At 41.4% G+C, this 19,477-nt stretch overlaps 1 long non-coding RNA gene across 1 annotated transcript in view; it reads right to left on the minus strand.

Annotated features, from left to right (window-relative positions):
• Window positions 1-3,637, minus strand: part of LOC121927796 — a 48,712-nt gene extending 45,075 nt beyond the window's left edge. The window contains exon 1 of the long non-coding RNA XR_006103340.1: window positions 1,893-3,637. This is a non-coding gene — a long non-coding RNA (uncharacterized LOC121927796). The remainder of the gene's footprint in view (window positions 1-1,892) is intronic.
• Between the last annotated feature and the right edge of the window lie 15,840 nt (window positions 3,638-19,477).

Here is a 19,477-nt window from a genome sequence, read left to right on the forward strand (position 1 = left end):
TATGGAGCTCTTTGGAAGATGAAGGCATTTAAAGACAAGAGCCTCATGGTTTTCAAAGGGCCATTTCAGAAGCATTCCTCCCTGCTGAAGTCTGAGGTTGCGTCTTTTGCTATATATTTATAGTTGTGGTCATTGTGAGAAACAAAACTGCAAATCTCTGTCAACCCCTAATTGTACTCTGGTTTTAATTTGAATAGAAAAGAGCTGAACAACCCATTCTGAAGAAACGCACATATGTTCACACCCTTCTAAAAAGTGGTGTGTATGTCAAGGCAAGTGCCTAGGTATTCTCACATTTTGCAGTGGAAGAGATAACTCTTTTAGTCCTGTGCTTGAAGCTTAAATTGTTTGGCTTTTGCTTTTAATTTTATTTTTTGGTCTGCCTTTTAAGGATTAACTCGGGGGGGGGGGGGGGGGGGAGCTCAAGAGGAGGAAGTTTTTAAACTCATATGTTCCAATAAAGCACACATATGATTTACAACCTTTCTGATTCTCAGTATGCTTCTTTCACATAAGGAACACACATACATATTACATGTATGGAAACCCCCCCCCCCCAACTCTCTTTCTCTTTAGGATTTCAGGATTAAGCAATCTATTCGATAGACACTTTTTCTTTATTTTTATGGCAAAGGAGGCAGTGAGGTAAAAAGAAAGGAAGTAAGAACCAAAAGAAAGAAAAAAAGGAAGGAAGGAAGGAAGGAAGGAAGAAAAACCATGGAAGTGGACAGTGAGATTTTTCCCTGCCATTGCCTTTCAAAGCCCATACCGCAGTCAGCATATTGAATATTTAATGTCCTGATGAGAGTTTCCACCTGCTGACACAGGGAAAGTGACAGAACAATACACGCGCTGGAACACGATCATCAATTGACTCCCCAGTCAGTCTGCCATGTCAAGCATTAAATAATAATAATAAAAAAAACAAAGAAGAGGAAGGAGAAGGAGGAGAAGTGAACCTTCCTCTGAACCTTTCATCTTTCCTTTTTCTTCTGCCCTACATCCTACATTAGCACCAGCGCGAAAATCCATACCTGAAATACATACTTCTTTACATTCCATAGTTTGCCAGGTTCATATGGGCATATAAAGAAGTATGTCACTCAAGCAGGTAAGTTTCAGGATGAGCACCTGAGTGGCTCACCAAGAGCAGCCCCAGTTCTGAGCACCCAACAGCCCAAAGAATGAACAAAAAGCAGGTTTTTCTCTCCAGCACGCACCTTTTAAACCCTCTGCCCCACCCCTGCTGCCAGGTTGACACTCCAAACTGATCCCAAGATACACACCCACTTTTGCCTTTGACTAATCTTTTACCATCCATCCATAAATCTGTGCAGGAATCTAGCCCCCTATTTTTGAAAGAACAGAAGGAGACAATGCTGTTTGCATGGGGAGGAGGGAAGGAAATTTAGCAATTATTTAAACAAAGCAAAGCATTTACATATAATAAGAACAGATTTTTTCTTCTTTAGAATAATATACAGTTCTTCAGTTATCCTACAAACAAACATAAACATGAGAATTCACATGCATTCCGATGAGGTTTCATTTTAAAAACACAGAATTTTTTTTTTTAGACAATTTGAAACTTTCAGCTTGTGAAGGGCTTTCGCTTCTTCTCATCCACTCTTCAGACACACATACATTTCTTTCCTTGGATTTAGCATCTATAAAATACAAATAATGCGCGCGCACACACTGCTGTGTCTTAAAACAAACACCACACACAAAACCAAATGTCCACTTTATAAACTTAACAGATCAATGCATTGCATTCACTTGCTGTTAAAAAGAGCTTACCAGAGGAAAATACAAATGCATACAAATACACACAGAGAGAGAAAAAGAGAGAATTGTACAAATGTAAGATAAAAAAGCAAGTTCTTCCTTACCTCAGGTGTCCATTGTTAGTTTTTTCTTCCTTGTTTTGTAGGTCACGATAAAGGATGTGCAGTCTGAAGGGTAGAAACCCCCCAAAGAAAAAGGCTTGGCTTTCTCTTTGGCCTCTCTCTCTCTGTCTTTCTTTTTTGCCGGGTGTGTGTGTGTGTGTGTGCAGAGGGAATGGTTGAGAGAAATTGACTTTTCTAAAATATCTTCTGATTGGAGTTCCTGATATTAGAGGGTGCCAGAGATGAACGTGAGAACAGGCAGGATCACAAGGCATGGAAGCAGCTCAGGATGGATGGATGATGTTGTGAGTAGGCCAGAGTAGAAAGTCAAGGGAGTTACTCTTCGGTGTGTGCGAGTGTCCATGTGGGAAACCTTGTGTCTCCCTTCTGTTTGCGTCAGGCTAAATCTCTCTCTCCTCTTCTCTGTCTCTCTTTTTTTTCTCTTCTCACTGGTTACCTCACAGCCTCTCTGAGCTTTAAAGCCCCGCTAACAATGAGGTCCGAGTAGCACCACTGAGAATGATGAGTGTAGTGAATAGGAGACTATTATGAGAAGGATTTAGACATCGAGCAAACCAGGAGGTCACACTGGGTGCATAATGCTCGTTCAGCATTGCTGTAATGGAGCACTCACCTGCTCCATCTGACGGCTACCTCCTCTCTCTCTCTCTCTTCCTCTATCCCCCCTCCTCACTCCTTCCCTCCCTGCCACCAGTCCTGAGCCATGCAGATCAATACCAATTTACAGGCAAATGCAGAACGGCTGCCTTAATGTTAATGAATTTTACCATTTCTCACAGTCTTCTAATGAACCCTTTAAAGAGGGTTTAAGTAAACTTAGCAAGTGGCAAACTAAGCACTTTGGAATACTTAATTGTATTGATGGGTCTTGAAACCCCACCCTCACCCCCTCTGCGCTACATTTTAACATGCAACAGCAAAGGCAACCTTCATTTCTAGCACAAATCCAAAGAGTTATTCTCAGGCTAATTTATCATTATGATTGTGATTCTCATTATTAACTATTTCCAAAGTGGGCCCAGTCTTCCACTCATTCTAGTAGCCAGTTAATGCCAAGCAACTGTTGTGACTAGTTTGGATAGACTGCATCGATGGTTTCAAATATCTTTTTTTTGTTAAAAAAAAAAGGGGGGGAGTGATATGGCAATTATGATCATTCTAGCACCCCACCACACCGTTATATTACAACTATTGCTATATAGGCAAATTTCCAAATTATACCCCCATTGCAGGGAATTGGACTCAGTGGAAGACTGCTGAAAAAAATTTCCTCCTTGGAATGCATCAAAGCAGTAGAATCCAGTTGAGCGAGACTGAGCCAAGCTACAAAATCAGCATACAGAGAAAGAGAGAATGATACTGAGATGGGATAGCAAAGAAGTGTCCTTGCTTAGAAATCGTCAGCAAATGCTGTTTAAAAAGCATGCTGAGAAGCAGGCCTTCAGCTAGTTTGTTCATGTTCCAGTGGCAGGGAGAGGGGAGAATTCTAAAACAGCTACAAGTGAATGAAGGTGATCAGCTTTATTTCTTTATCCCCGCCTTTAAATTATTGTAAAGAACCCTGATTGCCACCACTTCTCTCCTTACAAACCCCTGTCCCATGCATCCTTGAACATTCCTACATTTTTCCTTGCACAAATGGAACAGCTGCTAATTGGCAACCAGGGGAATTCCCTGCAGCAAAGGGAAAGAGCCAAACCCTATAAATAAAAAAAGGTTGGGGGACAGGATTATCTCTTTATAAAGCAGCATGGGGGGGGGGAGGGGTTAACAGAAAGTCACCTCAAAGTTTTCAAGTCCAGCTAAAAATGAATACTAGGAGGAAGGGGTGCAGGCATTTCTCTCCTGATGGAGCAAAGTGTTTGGGGAAAGACAGATAATAAATTGTGCTACATTTGCTCTCAGAGTCTGCACTGGGTTTACAGGCTTCCCAAAGTGCTCTTATTTCGCTTCCCAGTCTTTTTTCTTTTTCTTTTTTTCTTTTAGCACAGCAGAATTATATAGCTCAGCTGCTGCTTTTACATTTAGTCAGGGTTATTTATCATTTTCACACCCTCAAGGATAACAGAGGGCAATTCAAGTTCCTCATCTTCAGCTGGAGTAGTCGGTTCATTCATAGTGGGAAAATCCTGCATGATAAGAAGGTGAACAAGGGCAAAATGCTGGGAAAGGGAGACTCCCCCCCTCTCTCTCTCTAATAAAAATCCACCTATAAGAAGGTTTTTTAAAAAAGCCAAAGAGAAACTTGAATTAAGGAAAGAGTTGACACCTTGTGGGTGTGGTGATACAAAGGTACCATGAACCCACCCCACTGTACAGAGCTTCTCAACTCTGTAACTAAAATGCCAATATCAAATATTTGAAAAATGGCCATGCGTGTCAAAAGATGTACAAGATAGAAGGGCCAAGGAAAGGCATCATTCAAGTGAGAGGTGGGAACATTAAGGGAAACAGAGAGGATGACTATCCCTGCCCACTCTAAATAGGTGGCTATTCCTTATTCAACTGACTCAATTTCTTGATGTTAACAACCCTGTTGTGAGCAAGAGGTGGAATAGAGCCGGTTCTGAAGAAAAGCAGCAGTTACAATGACAGCTTTTCTGACTATGCAATTGCACATTATTGCTGAATATTAGGCATTCATTTTTCCTTTTGCACACTTGCACAGTACAGTATAGAGAAGAAAAAGAAGCTGGTGGCACCAAGCTCAAGTGGTCAAGTCTGAAATCCTTAATGCACTAACTCTGGAGCAGCTCCACTAGAGTACATGGGTCTATTCCACAGTACATGATTCAAAGACCACAGCCATAACATATAGATTAAGTACACTGGGTATACAGGACAGACATGTGTTACCAAGCATTGCTGGGACACAAGCATATGCACGTACAAATGTTCACACTCAGTAAAGATAGCAATTCCACCTACTTGCAGGATTAAAACATTAAACAGTACAGATGCTTTTCAAGTATTGATAGTATACAAATACATATACATCACTGATATCAAAACCACAGTACATTCATGGTTATTACATGACTTTACAAGTATGACTGAGCAGCCATCACAATCTCATATATAAAAGATCATCTTCAAGGCCAAGAAAAAAGCAAAACTACCCACAAGATGTTCTTAAGTGTAACTTGCATTTCACTTCTCCAAGCCATTTGGCTTTTCCAATGTACCTCTTACGGATGTTTTGTCCTCACCTCCAACCTCCCATTTTGATTACCCATAAATCATGCACAGGTAATTAATGCTCAGGAACCCTGGCATTTCAACGGTTAATCACCGCAGCGCTGAGATCATGACAAGTTAGGCTAAGTTTAACCACCTTGTGTGACTGTGAGTGTGCCTGTGTAGCTGTGTGTCTGTGTCCCTTTTCCCCTTTCGGTATCATTACAGCTTACAGCCACTAGTTATTAATATATATATATATATATATATATATATATATATATATATATATGTATGTATGTATGTATGTATGTAAAATCCCCCCTCCCTTCCACAGCTGTCATTAGCCAGCTCATATCTGAATGAGGCACTTAAAAGGTTGGTTTAACCTTGCAATATGACTACATGTCAAAGTTCTAGCATTTCAGTTCAGATTATTCTAGTCCACTGCTTGCTCTGCAGTTTTGTGTGTGTGGATGTATGTGTGTTTTTTAAATGCAGAGTGTGTGCTACAGCAATAGAATAACAACAACAAGAGGAAAAAGGGGAGTAAGAGAAGGGGGGGGGGGAGAATCCCAAATTGTCCTAACACTAACCCATCCATCACCCCACCACCCATAAAAGCATGTACTGTTTCTGCCCTTCTCTTGGATCCAGAAACATGCATTTTAAGTGCATACAGAGAGAGACAAGTTGGATGCATGCACAGAAGGAAAAAGAGTTCTGCAGCAGGTCTTTTTAAAAGAAAGCTAAGCTGGTGCAGTTCAGAAGAGGGAGAGGGAAAAGGAGGGAAGGAAGATAGTAAAGAGGAAGGAAGAGAGAGACAGTGAGAGATGATTTTTTTTTAAAGGAAAGGAAAAGAAGACATACCAGTTAGAAGATTTTTTTTTTCTGTTGCAGCAGTGGAAGTCACCAGAGCAGTAGCTGAAAGCTGAATCAGCTTTCGAGAGTTAGGGATGCATAGAGGAGGGTCATGGAATCACAAGGTAATAATGCGTTGCATGCAGCAGCCGTCAGCCTTTTCCTTAAAGCTAATCTCTAATGCAGGAGGGAAGAGAGAGAGAAAGAGAGAGAGAAAGAGAGCAGGCCCAGTAATGGTATTAGACCTCACTTTGAGAATGACAGAGAGAGAGAGAGAGATTGAGAGAGAGAGAGAGAGAGAGAATTCAGGCAACCCCACCCCCATCCTTTTCCACCCTCTAAACACACACACACACACACACACACACACAAAGTCCCCTCCACACACTGCACCTCACCCCCCCCCCCATAGGCACCACTACATCTCTATTCTTCCTGCAGCATCTCCAGCTAAGGTACAGAGGGAGGGGAGCACATGCAAGCTTACAGCTGAGAGGGAGAGAAAGAGAAGGCGAGAAGGAAGCCAAGCAAAGAAGAAGAGGAGGAGGAGGAAAAGAAAAAGTCCAAGTAACCTTCCATGTGCTGGCGGCTGCTGATGCTGCTGTTCACACCTTCCAGTAGAAAGGTGGTGGGGCTGGGTTAGGTTTCCCTTTCCTCTCTCTTCAAAAAGGTCTTTCTTTTTTTTTCTGTCACCTCTCCCTGCTCTCTCCTCATGACTTTATTTTACTCACCCAACCCTTATTGCCCATCTCCCCAGCCCAAAGAAAGGTCAGCCCGAGGTAGAGGTCAGGATGGAACTGGAGGAAAGAAAGAAAGAAGGTTGAGAGGCAATAGGGTGGGGAGAAGGGGTGAAATTTGAGGGGTTGTGGGGAAGGTCAGCGGGATCAGCACAGAGTCAAGAAGTGCAGGGCAAAGCGGCTGGTCAGGAAGCGAACCCACCTTTCCAGTGCTTATATACCCAGCTAAGCATCTGAAACATGCACCCAAGGCAAGTGGCCTCTTCTCCTGCCATTCCCTCCCTGACCATATTTAGTCAACCAGGGCAAAAAATAGCCTGCCAGCTGGAGATGGCCGAGCAGGGACTATTTGGAGTTCAATCCCTTCTCTCAGCCCATTGACTACTAGCCCTGCAGGGTCCTGACTCTGCCTTTTAAAAAAAAAACACTGCCTCCCTCCCACTGCACACACACATGCACCATCTCAGCCTGCTCCACTCGGCTATTTTTAGCTAGGCCAAATAAAGAGGCATCTCAGCTTACCACACAAATGGCCATCCCATGGCTTAGCCTGGCCCGGCTATGTATGGTCAGCTCTGTTGTTCTGAGACAGACATGAACAAGAGGTAGGCCCACTTTGGAGGGATTTGTTGCCAGCATCTGTCCAGCTTCTTTTCCTTCTTTTTGGTGACCAGATGCAACAGAAGACAGAGCTCCTCTGTCTGCCTTGACTTAGTTCCACAGGAGGGAGAATTTGGACAAAGACAGCTTTTCTCAGCCCTGTGAGGCTGCCGTGGGACAAAAGGGAGGTGCAGCATTGGTTTTTTGCCATGCACTGATCAAAAGGCAGAGGGTCACCCTGTCCTTGGTTACATCCATTCACCTTATGCCATCCCTGCTTCTTCTGGGTTTATTTCTCACTCCTGACTCCTCCCTGAATGAAAGCCAATCCAGAAAATGGTTTTATCTACTATGACCAAAACTATAGCCAAAGAACTGTTGGGAGAATAAAAGGTTATTCCACACACACACACACACACACACACACACACACACACAATATTCTTTCCCTTTTGACAGTTCAGCATGACTGAGGTTCATTGAGCCTTGATTTCAGTGTACAGTACAAAGATAGTCTACAAATTAATAATGGACCTGGAACAGAGAAAGACATAAATATGAAAGGAGATGCATTTTGAGCCCCATATGCTTTCTAATTTTACCTGAGAATCCATGTGGGGTAGTAGTTAGTATGTCAGACAAGAACTCTCTTCTGCTCTGGTCAGACCCCACCTGGAATATTGTGTCCAGTTCTGGGCACCACAATTCAAAAAGGATGTGGAGAAACTGGAGTGTGTCCAAAGGAGGGTGACTAAAATGGTGAAGGGCCTGGAAACTATGCCCTATGAGGAATGACTTAGGGAGCTGGGGATGTTTAGCCTGGAGGAGAGAAGGTTAAGAGGTGATACGATAGCCTTGTTTAAATATTTGAGGGGATGTCATATTGAGGAGGGAGCTAGCTTGTTTTCTACTGCTCCAGAGGCCAGGACCCGGAGCAATGGATGCAAGCTGCAGGAAAAGAGATTCCACCTCAACATTAGGAGGAACTTCCTGACAGTAAGGGCTGTTCAACAGTGGAACACACTCCCTCGGAGTGTAGTGCAATCTCCCTCCTTAGAGGTCTTTAAACAGAGGCTTGATGGCCATCTGTTGGGGATGCTTTGATTGAGATTTCCTGCATGGCAGAATGGGGTTGGACTGGATAGCCCTTGGGATCTCTTCCAACTCTACGATTCTATGATTCTATGGGGAGTCCTGAGTTCAAATACTTATCCAGCCATGAAGCACATTGGATAAGTTATGATCAGTTACTATTTCTCTCACTAATCAACCTTGCAGGGTTATGGTGATAATAAAATAGAAAAAGCGCCATATATGCTACCTTTAGCTCACTGAAAGAAAGGTGGCATATAAGTGTAATAAATAAATAAAAAAGTCTTATTCTCAAGGGATACCTGAAGGGTTGTAATGCAGAAGATGCTGTGACCTTGTTTTTTGCTGCTACAGAGACTAGAACGAGAACCAATGGATTCCAATTGCAAGAAAAGAGTGCCCACCAAAACACTAGGAAGAATTTCTTTACTATAAGAAATATTAAACTATGACATGAGCCCCATACAGACAGGCCAAAATAAAGCTGCTTGGGTCCCTTTGGAGGTATGCTGTTTAAATGATGCATGCGTACTAAGAGTCTGGAAGCTGTGACAAAGCCACGTTCCAGTCCTAAGGACTGGAGCACAGCTTTATTTTGGCCTGTCTGTATGGGGCCATAGACTACCTTGTAGGGTAATGGACTCTCCTTCCTTGGAGGTCTATAAACATGAGGATTTTTCAAGAGTGCTGTAACATATCTTCCAGTTGTTCTGATTTGGCTGGGACCGTCCCAGCTGCTTTTAAAATGTCCCAGTTTATATATCCTCCTTCTACTTTCCCCCTTTATCCTCAGCTTGCTTTCATGGCTGCAAAATGAGTTCAAAGTGCATAAGATGTTTGCACTCAATTAACACAGCAGAGAGAAAGGGGAGGAGGGGGTGGAATTGTGCCCTTCCCAGTGGTCTCAGGAAAAGCAAGCTGCTGCGGCCTTTCCTACCATGTGTTCCTCCTCATTAATACTTTTTGCCATCATGACCACACTGTGATGTTGCTTGGCCACTCATGTCCTGGTTTTAATCTGTAAAATGTTGGTGGGTATGCTGCAATTGTGTATTCCTACATGGCGGGAGGGTTGCACTATATGGCCTTGTGGGCCCTTCTAGCATGTAGCCCCTTCCAGCTCTCAGATTCTATTATTCTATTTATGGTAGGCACACTTATTCTTTTTCTCTACCTGTCTTCAAAGAAATATATGTTAGGGGAGGAGATAGTATGTATGTGAGGGATGCATATGTGTGTGAGAGTACTTTCCTCAATTGAGTATGCTATATATATATTGGGTCTGCAGTCTTATTTTCTGCTCATACAAAGCTAGTTAACAAACTCATCTGTGCTAGATGGGGAACAGAGCATCAAAGGTCTCAGCTGATGTCAGGACTGGCCTTCTCATGAAATTAATGAAGATCTCTTTCCAAAATGCTTTGATATTATTCTATATCAAGCTGGTCATGTGCTTCTGCTAGCATCTGGAGTAGAATCATAGAATCATAGAATCATAGAATCATAGAATCGTAGAGTTGGAAGAGACCACTAGGGCCATCCAGTCCAACCCCCTGCCATGCAGGAAATCCAAATCAAAGCATCCCTGACAGATGGCCATCCAGCCTCTGTTTAAAGACCTCCAAGGAAGGAGACTCTATCACCCTCCGAGGGAGTGCATTCCACTGTCGAACAGCCCTTACTGTCAGGAAGTTCCTCCTAATGTTCAGGTGGAATCTCTTTTCCTGTAGCTTGCATCCATTGTTCCGGGTCCTGTTTTCTGGAGCAGCAGAAAACAAGCTTGCTCCCTCTTCAACATGACATCCTTTCAAATATTTAAACAGGGCTATCATATCGCCTCTTAACCGTCTTTTCTCCAGGCTAAACATCCCCAGCTCCCTAAGTCGTTCCTCATAGGGCATGGTAGAAGATAATAACCAGGAAAGACCAAAGCATTGGAATGTTCCTTACAACTATCCTTAACTTCCTTACACCACACACAAACCTCTATTCCCAGTTCCTAGCAGCCTAGTCCTCTTCATCCTCATTTCCATAGTGCTCTACATCTGCTCTTTAAAAAAATATAGTGCACCAAGGTGGGAAGAGAATTGCTGTGATCCCTCAATAGAGCTTTTCTCCTTTGGTGTAGTCACTGTTTTACAGTGAAAGGACTTTCCTACAACATCAGCATATTACTGCAGGGGGTGGGTAGGGGCTAATTTTGCATTGCAATTTTTACTGTACACCGCTATGATCATTGCGGAATAGCGGTCTATAAATAAAACATTATTATTATTATTATTATTATTATTATTATTATTGGCAGACATCAAATTGGAAGACCTAAAAATGGTAGTGCATATGCTAATACCCTCAAGGCTGAGCTTTTGCAGCCCCCTGTACATCAGGCTACCTTTTTACCAAGTTGAGAAACTTCAGTAGTTCAAAATATGGCAGCCAGACCAATATTAAAATCACACTGCTGGCTGCCAGTTAGTTTCCAGGCAAAGTACAAAGTGTTGGTTATTCCTTTTTAAGCCCTACATGGCTTGGGTCCAGGTTATCTATGGGATCACTTCACCCTGTATATTCAGGTCTTCTAGGAGATGTTTATTTCAAGTAGCCAGACATAGACTGACAACTGTCACCTAGAGTAATTTTCCTTGGCCACATCTAGACTGTTGAATGATCATCCAGGGAAGATTCAACAGCTAAACATGCTGTCTGAATTTAAGACAATATTAAAGACCTATCTCTTCAGGCAGCCTACCCAATCTATTTTAAACCATGAATTTTAAATTGGTATATTTCAAATTTTATGTTGGATTATTTTAATGTGTCTTACATTTATGAGTTTTAACATAGGACTTTATCAGACCACCTCCATTCTTGCCATGATCACATTAATGAAGTGAAGTGCACACAAACCAATTTGAGAGCACTCCCTATTGCATATGCCATCATTAGTGTGACCGGGCTGTTGGTTGTCTCTCATGCTCTCCTCTGCCCACATTCTTAACCCCATCCCACCCCACTAAGTGCCCTACCCACTGTGCCTTGTGTTTGTGTGTGTATGTATATGGGGTTTTAAAAACACAATTCTGGAGCTATAAGAATGCAGTTTAACAACAACAAAAAATAAGAAGAAAAGAAAAATAAAGTTAAAAATAAAAAAAAATACTGTTCTGGAATAGTGAAGGAGAGGGGCGATGGGGAGAGGAGGAAAGACTATGTGACTGCACAGTCCTGGAACTGCCACAGGAGTGAGGACTAGCACTGTATCAGTGTCAATTAGTGGAAGCTTATGGATGTCTTTTTTCCCATCAATGGCCACTCCAAAGACATTGAGAGTATGAAAAAGACAACCTGCTCACTTGATCCTTGCCCATCTTGGCTGGCCGTCCAGGGAGGAGACACCATCAAGATGCTGTTAAAAAACATAATGATGCATATTTTAGGGAAGGCTGTCTTCCATCTTGCCTTAAACAGGCTGTGGTTAAACCACTGGTTAAAAAAGCCTTTCCTTGATCCCCTGGACAGAAGCAATTACAGGCCAGTCTCGCTTTTACCATTCTTAGGCAAGGTAATTGAGAGGGCAGTCACCATTCAACTCCAAGCACTCTTGGAAGAAATGGATTTTCTAGAATTATTTCAAACCAGTTTTAGGGCGGGCTACGGAATTGAGACTGTCATGGTTGTCTTAGTCGATGATCTCCATCTGGGTACCGACAGGGGAAGTGTGACCCTGCTGGTGCTCTTGGACCTCTTGGCAGCCTTCGATACCATTGACCATGGTATCCTTCTGGAATGCCTGAGAGAGTTGGGAATCGAGGGTACTGTACTCCAGTGGTTCCAGTCCTACCTCTCAGGCAGATTCCAGATGGTGTCGCTTGGGAACTGTTGTTCACCCAAGTCGGGCATCCCTCAAGGCATGATTCTGTCCCCAATGCTGTTTAACATTTACATGAACCCACTGGGTGAAATCATCCGGGGACATGGGGCAGGGTGTTATCAGTATGCTGATGACACCGAAATATATTTCTCTATGTCTCAGACTGATGCAGTGACTAAGGATGGTGTCTCTCCTCTGAATGCCTATCTTAATGTGGTAATGGATTGAATGAGGGAAAACAAACTCAAATTGAATCCAGGTAAGACAGAGCTACTTGTAACAGGGACCCCTAATCCGGGAATGGAGTTATGCCAGCCAGTTCTGGATGGGGTCACACTTCCCATGAAGGACTCTGTCCTCAGCTTGGGGGTGCTCCTGCACTCGTCACTTCAACTGATGGTTCAAGTGGATGTGATGGTCAGGAGCACTTGCTTTCGGCTTTGGTTGATACGCCAGCTGTGCCCCTTCCTGGAGCAGAGAGACCTTGAAACAGTAGTACATGTGTTGGTAACCTCTCGACTCAACTTCTGCAATGCGCTCTACATGGGGCTACCCTCGTGCCAAGTTCAGAAACTTCAACTGATACAAAATATGGCAGCCAGGCTGGTCACAGGCACATCTAGAACTGCCCATATTACACCGGTTCTAAAATCTCTCCACTGGCTGCTAATCAGTTTCCGGGCAAGGTACAAGGTGTTGATTCTAACCTTTAAAGCCCTACATGGCTTGGGTCCTGACTACTTACGGGAATGCCTACTTCCATACAATTCTCCCCGCACACTTCGGTCCTCCGGGAAGAATCTGCTACAACCTAAGAAGACCAGACTTTCAGCTGTGACCCAGAGGACCTTCGCATCAGCCTCTCCCAGGCTCTGGAACGACCTGCCAGATGAGATCTGCCATATTACCACCTTGGAAGTCTTTAAAAAGGCTACTAAGACAGATCTCTTCCGGCAGGCTTTCCCAGACTAGGTTAGAACCATTAGATCCATTAAACTTGCCTCCCCCCTCTATTGATACTGATACCAAAATTGATTGATGCCCCCCACCTCTAGAGGCAGATTCATTTCTTCCTCTAATCTGCCCGAAATTTTAATGTATTCCTATTGGATAGTTATAAATTTTTTGATGTTTAATCTCTTTTTATGGGTTGATCACTGTTTTTATGATTGGGAGGAGGGGTTGGGGTTTTTTAAATTGTAATTTTTAATTGTTTGATGTTTTATTTATACTGTTGGAATCTGCTTTGATTCCTTTGTGAAAAAGTGGAATACAAATAAATGAATATAATAATAATAATAATAATAATAACAACATGGCAGCAATGAGAGGGAAATGGCATCATGCAATAGATATTGCCAAAGGTGCTATTATTGAACTTTTATGACAGTTTAAAAGCCATATGTGATATAGTCCTCAATGTGTTTAAATAGTTGCATGTATTTTAATCTATGTTGTACTCTGCCTTGAGCCTGGGGGAGTGATGCTTAAGGAAGAAGGAGGAGGAAGGGAGGGGGAAGGGGAGGAGGACACTATATATGTCACTATATGCCAGAAACCTGTTGCCTCTAAACACTAGTTTTAGGAGAAGTGGTAAGAGGCTGCAATTGAACTCTGGTCTTGTTTGTGAGTTTCCCAAAGTTAACTCATTGGTCACACTATAGGAACATAATTCACTGGCCTTTGGTTTGTTCCAGTATGACTCTTCATATGTCCTTATAGCACAGGAACACACAACTGATGCAAATTTCTTGCTCAAGATCCAGATGTGATTCATGAATGAAGGTGTACCTTTTGGACATCAGATTCTTTTTGTAAGTGGGGTTGGTCCAATGCAGTTTGGTCCATTGTAATTTGGGAGTGCTCTAAAGTAGTGATTACCATTGTTGCTTCAGAAACTACAACTGGCCATACTAGCTGGGTGGTGAGTAGAGGTGTGGGAAGAGGAAATCCAAAGAGTAACTTTTCTGAGCTCTGGTTTGCAACTTCAGCTTCACAAATCTCAAAAATCAGCCTTGCAGAAGGTGATTTCTGGGAGTTAAAATCCAATAGATTTGGAAAGTTTAGAAGATGATCACTAGTGCTGAAACACATGACCCTACAGATGATGGACTGCAACATCTAGCAGTCCTCACCTTTGGCCATTACAGCTAGGGCTGCTGGGAGATGCAGTGCAAGAACATCTTGAGTGCACCATAATCTCCATCCCTGGTCTAAATTCACTATAGTTAATGGGATAATCAGTCAATCAGTCAGTCAATTTATTTCCATTGAATATCCATAGTTAATATATCAGAGTAAATATATCAATTAAAATGAATTTAAGTACATTTAAAGTTCATTTCCATCTATATAAACATAGATGCAATGAGAGCCAGAACAGTGGTTAGAGCATTGGATTACAACTCTAGAGACCAGGGTTTGAATCATAAATGACTGGAGGGGTTTTGTTTATTACCAATGAGGTGGATTTTAGTTATTTTAACAATATCCAATGGAAAAATTTAAATTAACTTCATCAAATGTTAAATAATAATAATAGTAATTATTATTATTATTATTATTATTATTATTATTATTATTATTATTATTTCTGTCTTGTCTTTTCCCCAGTATTGGGACTCAAAGTGTCTTACAGAATATTAAAACCAGAAGAGCTGGACTGGAAGTGTGGGTTCAAAGCCTTACCTGCCTTCAAATGCAGCGGGTGACCTTGAGCCAGACACTATCTCTCAGTGTATCCTACTTCACAGGGTTGTTGTGAGAAGAAATATGAGGAGGAAGATCTTTCTGCCTTGAGATCCTTGAAGGAAAGATGGGATACTGAAGAAGAAGAAGAAGAAGAAGAAGAAGCAGCAGCAGCAGCAGCAGCAGCAGCAGCACAGCTACTCAAACGTGCCATCTCCCCAAAAGTGTTCATCTTCCATTCCATTTTTCATGTAGGATTTTGCTAAGCTGCTTCCCCACCTTAAACCTCTGGGACCTGAATGAGATGAATATTCAGCTGAAATCAATTCTGAAGACACCAGCTAGGACCTGTATTTCTATTAGTATACAGATCTGGGCATGGCTATCTTTCTGATAGGGATGGAAAGAATATACAAAAATATTCCCAAAAGTGTTCTAAAAAAAAACCACATTAGTACAACTCCAAAGTTGTGTGTGTGTGTGTGTGTGTACACACACACACACACAGATACCCAAAAGGCACACTGGGTAAGTCATAGAGCAGGAAGGTGTGGCTATGGAAGAACGTAGAAGAGAGTGTGAGGGACTGTTGATGGCAAAAAACTGGACCTTCACATCATTGCGGAGAAGTGCAATAATTGAATGCTCCCAATCCTATATGTTTTCATTCTCTTTTACTAATGCTATTGCAGAAAGATTGAGGCCTGTGTGATAATGCCCTAGATGGTATATTTTGCCATTTATTTTTGGAAGAGGTGCTCCCTTGAGTGCTGAAAAATATGTTAGTTATTTTCCCCATGTTTGTATTTTACACATAATTTTGTGACTAAACGTGAGATTAATTTGCAAGCCTAAATATGGTGACATATGTCTCTGAGAAATCCAATTGTAGGAGGGTAAGGCAAGTTAATTGTAATGAATAACATTCTCCTTAATGGCTACGTTGATCCTATGAGTATTTCCTTCAGTTATACAGGTTCCGAAGCAAACTGATTTCTAACTGTGCCTTTTTGTAACTTCAGACGTCATTATTGTATTGAGTGCTATAAGAGGCTGCCATGGAGGAACAAGGAACTTTGTTTATTTTGTTTTCATGATTAAGAAAAACAATCCAAAGTTTTCTCGCTATTGTGCAAGCTTATAAACATTTTAAACAATTTTGTATGTTTCAGACTAACTGAAAGAAAGAAGTTGGCAGTGTGAGCTTTCGTAGACTTCAGTCTACTTCCTCAGATGTAGACTGAAGTCTACAAAAGCTCATGCTGCCAACCTCTTTCTTTCAGTTAGTTTCAAAGGTGCTACAAGATCTCTCTACATACTGATTCTATAAACTAACACAGCTGCATCTTTGTATTCCTGAACAATTTTGGATATTTGTTTTCTGTGTGAAAGTTCTCCAGTTTTTGTTTTGGCAAAACTCAATGTTTTGCCAAAAGTTACAACATATTTGTACAAGATTTAGTTGTTTTGTTGTTATTTTTACATAGTTGTACTTTACAAAAATAAAACACTTTTCACACTAGACAATTAATGTCACTATGATTCCATTTTAAATCCCATGGAATTGTTGGGGTCTGTAGTTAGGTGAGACACTATTGTTCAGTGAGAATTCTGACTACCCTTTTCTAAACTGCAAATCTAAGGATCCCATAGGATAGAACTATGGAAGTTAAAGTGGAAACATAGTGCATACAGTGGGCCTTTGGTATCTGCTGTGGTTTGGTTACAAGACCCGATGTGGATACCAAGATCCATAGTATCCACATACAATGGTGTAGTAAAATGCTTTCCCTTACAGAAAATATCAAAATCAAGGTGTGCTTTTTTTTTTTTAATTATTATTATTATTTGAAGCCATGGTTCATTGAATCCAGGGATGCAGAATCTGTGAATACAGAGGACCAAATGTATATAAAGAATTCCACTGGTGACTGATGACTTTCATGTTTGTGGGAAAGTGAATGCGCTCTGGTTTTCAACTTTAATGTCTGGACTTTAAAGACACTGTCCAAGGTGCTGAACCTATTTCACAGGTAGTGCTTTCTCTCTCTATATTTTTTCCTCCTTTCTTCCAAAATGGGATTCATACAAAAACCCTGAATTGTTTCACCACTCCACTCATGTCAAAGTCACCCTGTTCTAACCAAGATACCTTTGCAGGGGACTGCTCTCTGGTTGTAAAATCCCCTCCCATTGGTTGCCTCATTATTTGCACCAGAAGGCAAAAACCATTTCATTTATTTAGACCTTTGGGTGTTCAATGACCATGGCAGAATTTATTTTTAAAAAATTGGGTTGTGCTGTATTTTGTATCATTGTTATTATATCTTAGCTTCTTCCTTATCTGTTTATAATATTTGCAGTTGTTGTTGTGTGACTTCAAGCCATTTCCAACTTGTGACAACCCTAGGGCAATCCTATCATGGGATTTTCTTGGCAGGTTTCTTCAGAGGGGGTGTACATTGCCATCCTATAGTTGTGTATTTAATTAACTTTTGTATAATTCATTGTCTGAACATTATTTTTTTAAACCTTATATTAACTAAATGACCTTCCAATACCAGTTCTACAACTATAATGATCACTGACTACAATTCTACAAACAGTATCATTTTCAGTTCTACAACTTCATGAGGTATGATTTTACTACAGTAACTGCAGGGATTCCTGAAGCTCTACAACCACAGTAGGAGTACTCCATCTTGAGTTCCATGAATTTCCAGCTTTTGTGCTGTGCTACAAAAATGGGTACTCTGGTGTCTCAGAACTGCCAAGAAGTTAAAGTTTTGATGAATCCCCCTTCCTCCTGCCTTAAATATTGATTTCTCCAAGCTTTCCCTTTATTCTGATCATCTGTCTAAGCAATGTTATTTTTAATTCAGCAAAGGCAAATTAGTCAAAGGCTGTGGTACAATCAAATCAAAGCAATAAAATAGCTCAGCTCTTCAGTAGGCAGTGCAAAATCTGTACCATGTTTGCACATGAATTTAAGTATGAACCCATTGCATTTGAGTTGCTAGAGAGTGTGTTTCTAAAGCCTTGCAGGCTGATCTTGTGAGACTTCAGCTCTCTAACTGCTTAACTTTACCAACTTCCTCTATCACGCTAACCAGGAGGTAGAATGTTGTAAATTATGAAATGGATAGAATGTTTCACTCTGATGTTTCTCCTGGCAACATGACGAAAATAAGTATCAGACATGTTTTTCTTTTATGCAATTCTGGCTAGTTTAAACTCACCTTCCTTGATTTTAGTCCCATTTCATTCTTAAAATAATCAAATTATAGAATCATGGTGTTGGAAGAGAGCCCATTCCAACCCCTTGCCATGCAGGAAATCACAATAAAAGCCCTCCCAACAGATGGCCATCCTGCCTCTGTTTAAAAACCTCCAAAGAAAGTGGCTCTACCACCCTCTGAGGGAATGTGTTCCACTGACAAACAGATCTTACTGTCAGAAAGTTCTTCCTAAAGTTAAGGTGGAATCTCTTTTCTTCTAGTTTGAATCCATTGCTCTGGGTCCTAGTCTCTGGAGCAACAGAAAACAAGCTTGCTCCATCCTCAGCATGAAACCCTTTAAAAAATTAAACTATCATATCACTTCTTAAGCATCTCTTCTTCCAGCTCCCTAAGTCTCTCCTCATGAGGCATAGTTTTCAGGCCCTTCAGCATTTTGGTCACCCTCCTCTGGACATGCTCCAACTTCTCAACATCCTTTGTAAATTGTGGTGCCCAAAACTGGACACAGTATTCCAGGTGGGGCCTAACCAAAGCAGAATAGAGTGACACAATTACTTCCCTAGATCTAGACCCTATACTTCTATCAATGCAGCTTAGAATCCCGTTGGCTTTTTTAGTTGCTGCATCACACTGTTGACTCATGTTCAACTTATGGCCTAAAAGAAATCCTAGATCCTGTTCACATGTTGTCTTGTTAAGCCAGGTGTCCCCCCATATCTATGCATTTCATTTTTTTTCCCTGCCTAAGTGCAGTACTTTACATTTTCCCTGTTGAAATTCATTTTGTTAGCTTTGGCCCAGCTTTCTAATCTATTAAGCTCATTTTGATTTTTGATCCTGGTCTGTGGGGTATAAGCTACTCCTCCTAATTTGATGTCATCTGCAAATTTGATATGCATGTTCTTTATTCTTTCATCCAAGTCATTTATAAAGATGTTAATTAGCACTGGGCCCAGGACAGAACCCTGTGGGACCCAATTGGTCACTTCTCTACAGGATGAAGAGGAACCATTGCTGAGCACCCTTTGGGTTTAGCCAGTCAACCAGTTACAAAGCCCTCCTTCCGACCACCATCTTGAGGGGGAGAGAGACCTCTGAGAGAGAGCAGATGTGTTGGACTTTCCCTCTTCCCTACTGTCATTCCCTTCTCTTTTTGTGTCTCGTCTTTTTTAGATTGTAAGCCTGAGGGCAGGGAAATGTCTAATTCACACATTGTAAGCTGCTCTGATAGCTTTGGCTGAAGAGTGGGGTATAAATAAAAATTATTATTATTATTATTATTATTATTATTATTATTATTAT

This window comes from Sceloporus undulatus, chromosome 4, assembly GCF_019175285.1.
Source record: "Sceloporus undulatus isolate JIND9_A2432 ecotype Alabama chromosome 4, SceUnd_v1.1, whole genome shotgun sequence".
In the NCBI taxonomy this organism is placed as follows: Eukaryota; Metazoa; Chordata; class Lepidosauria; order Squamata; family Phrynosomatidae; genus Sceloporus; species Sceloporus undulatus.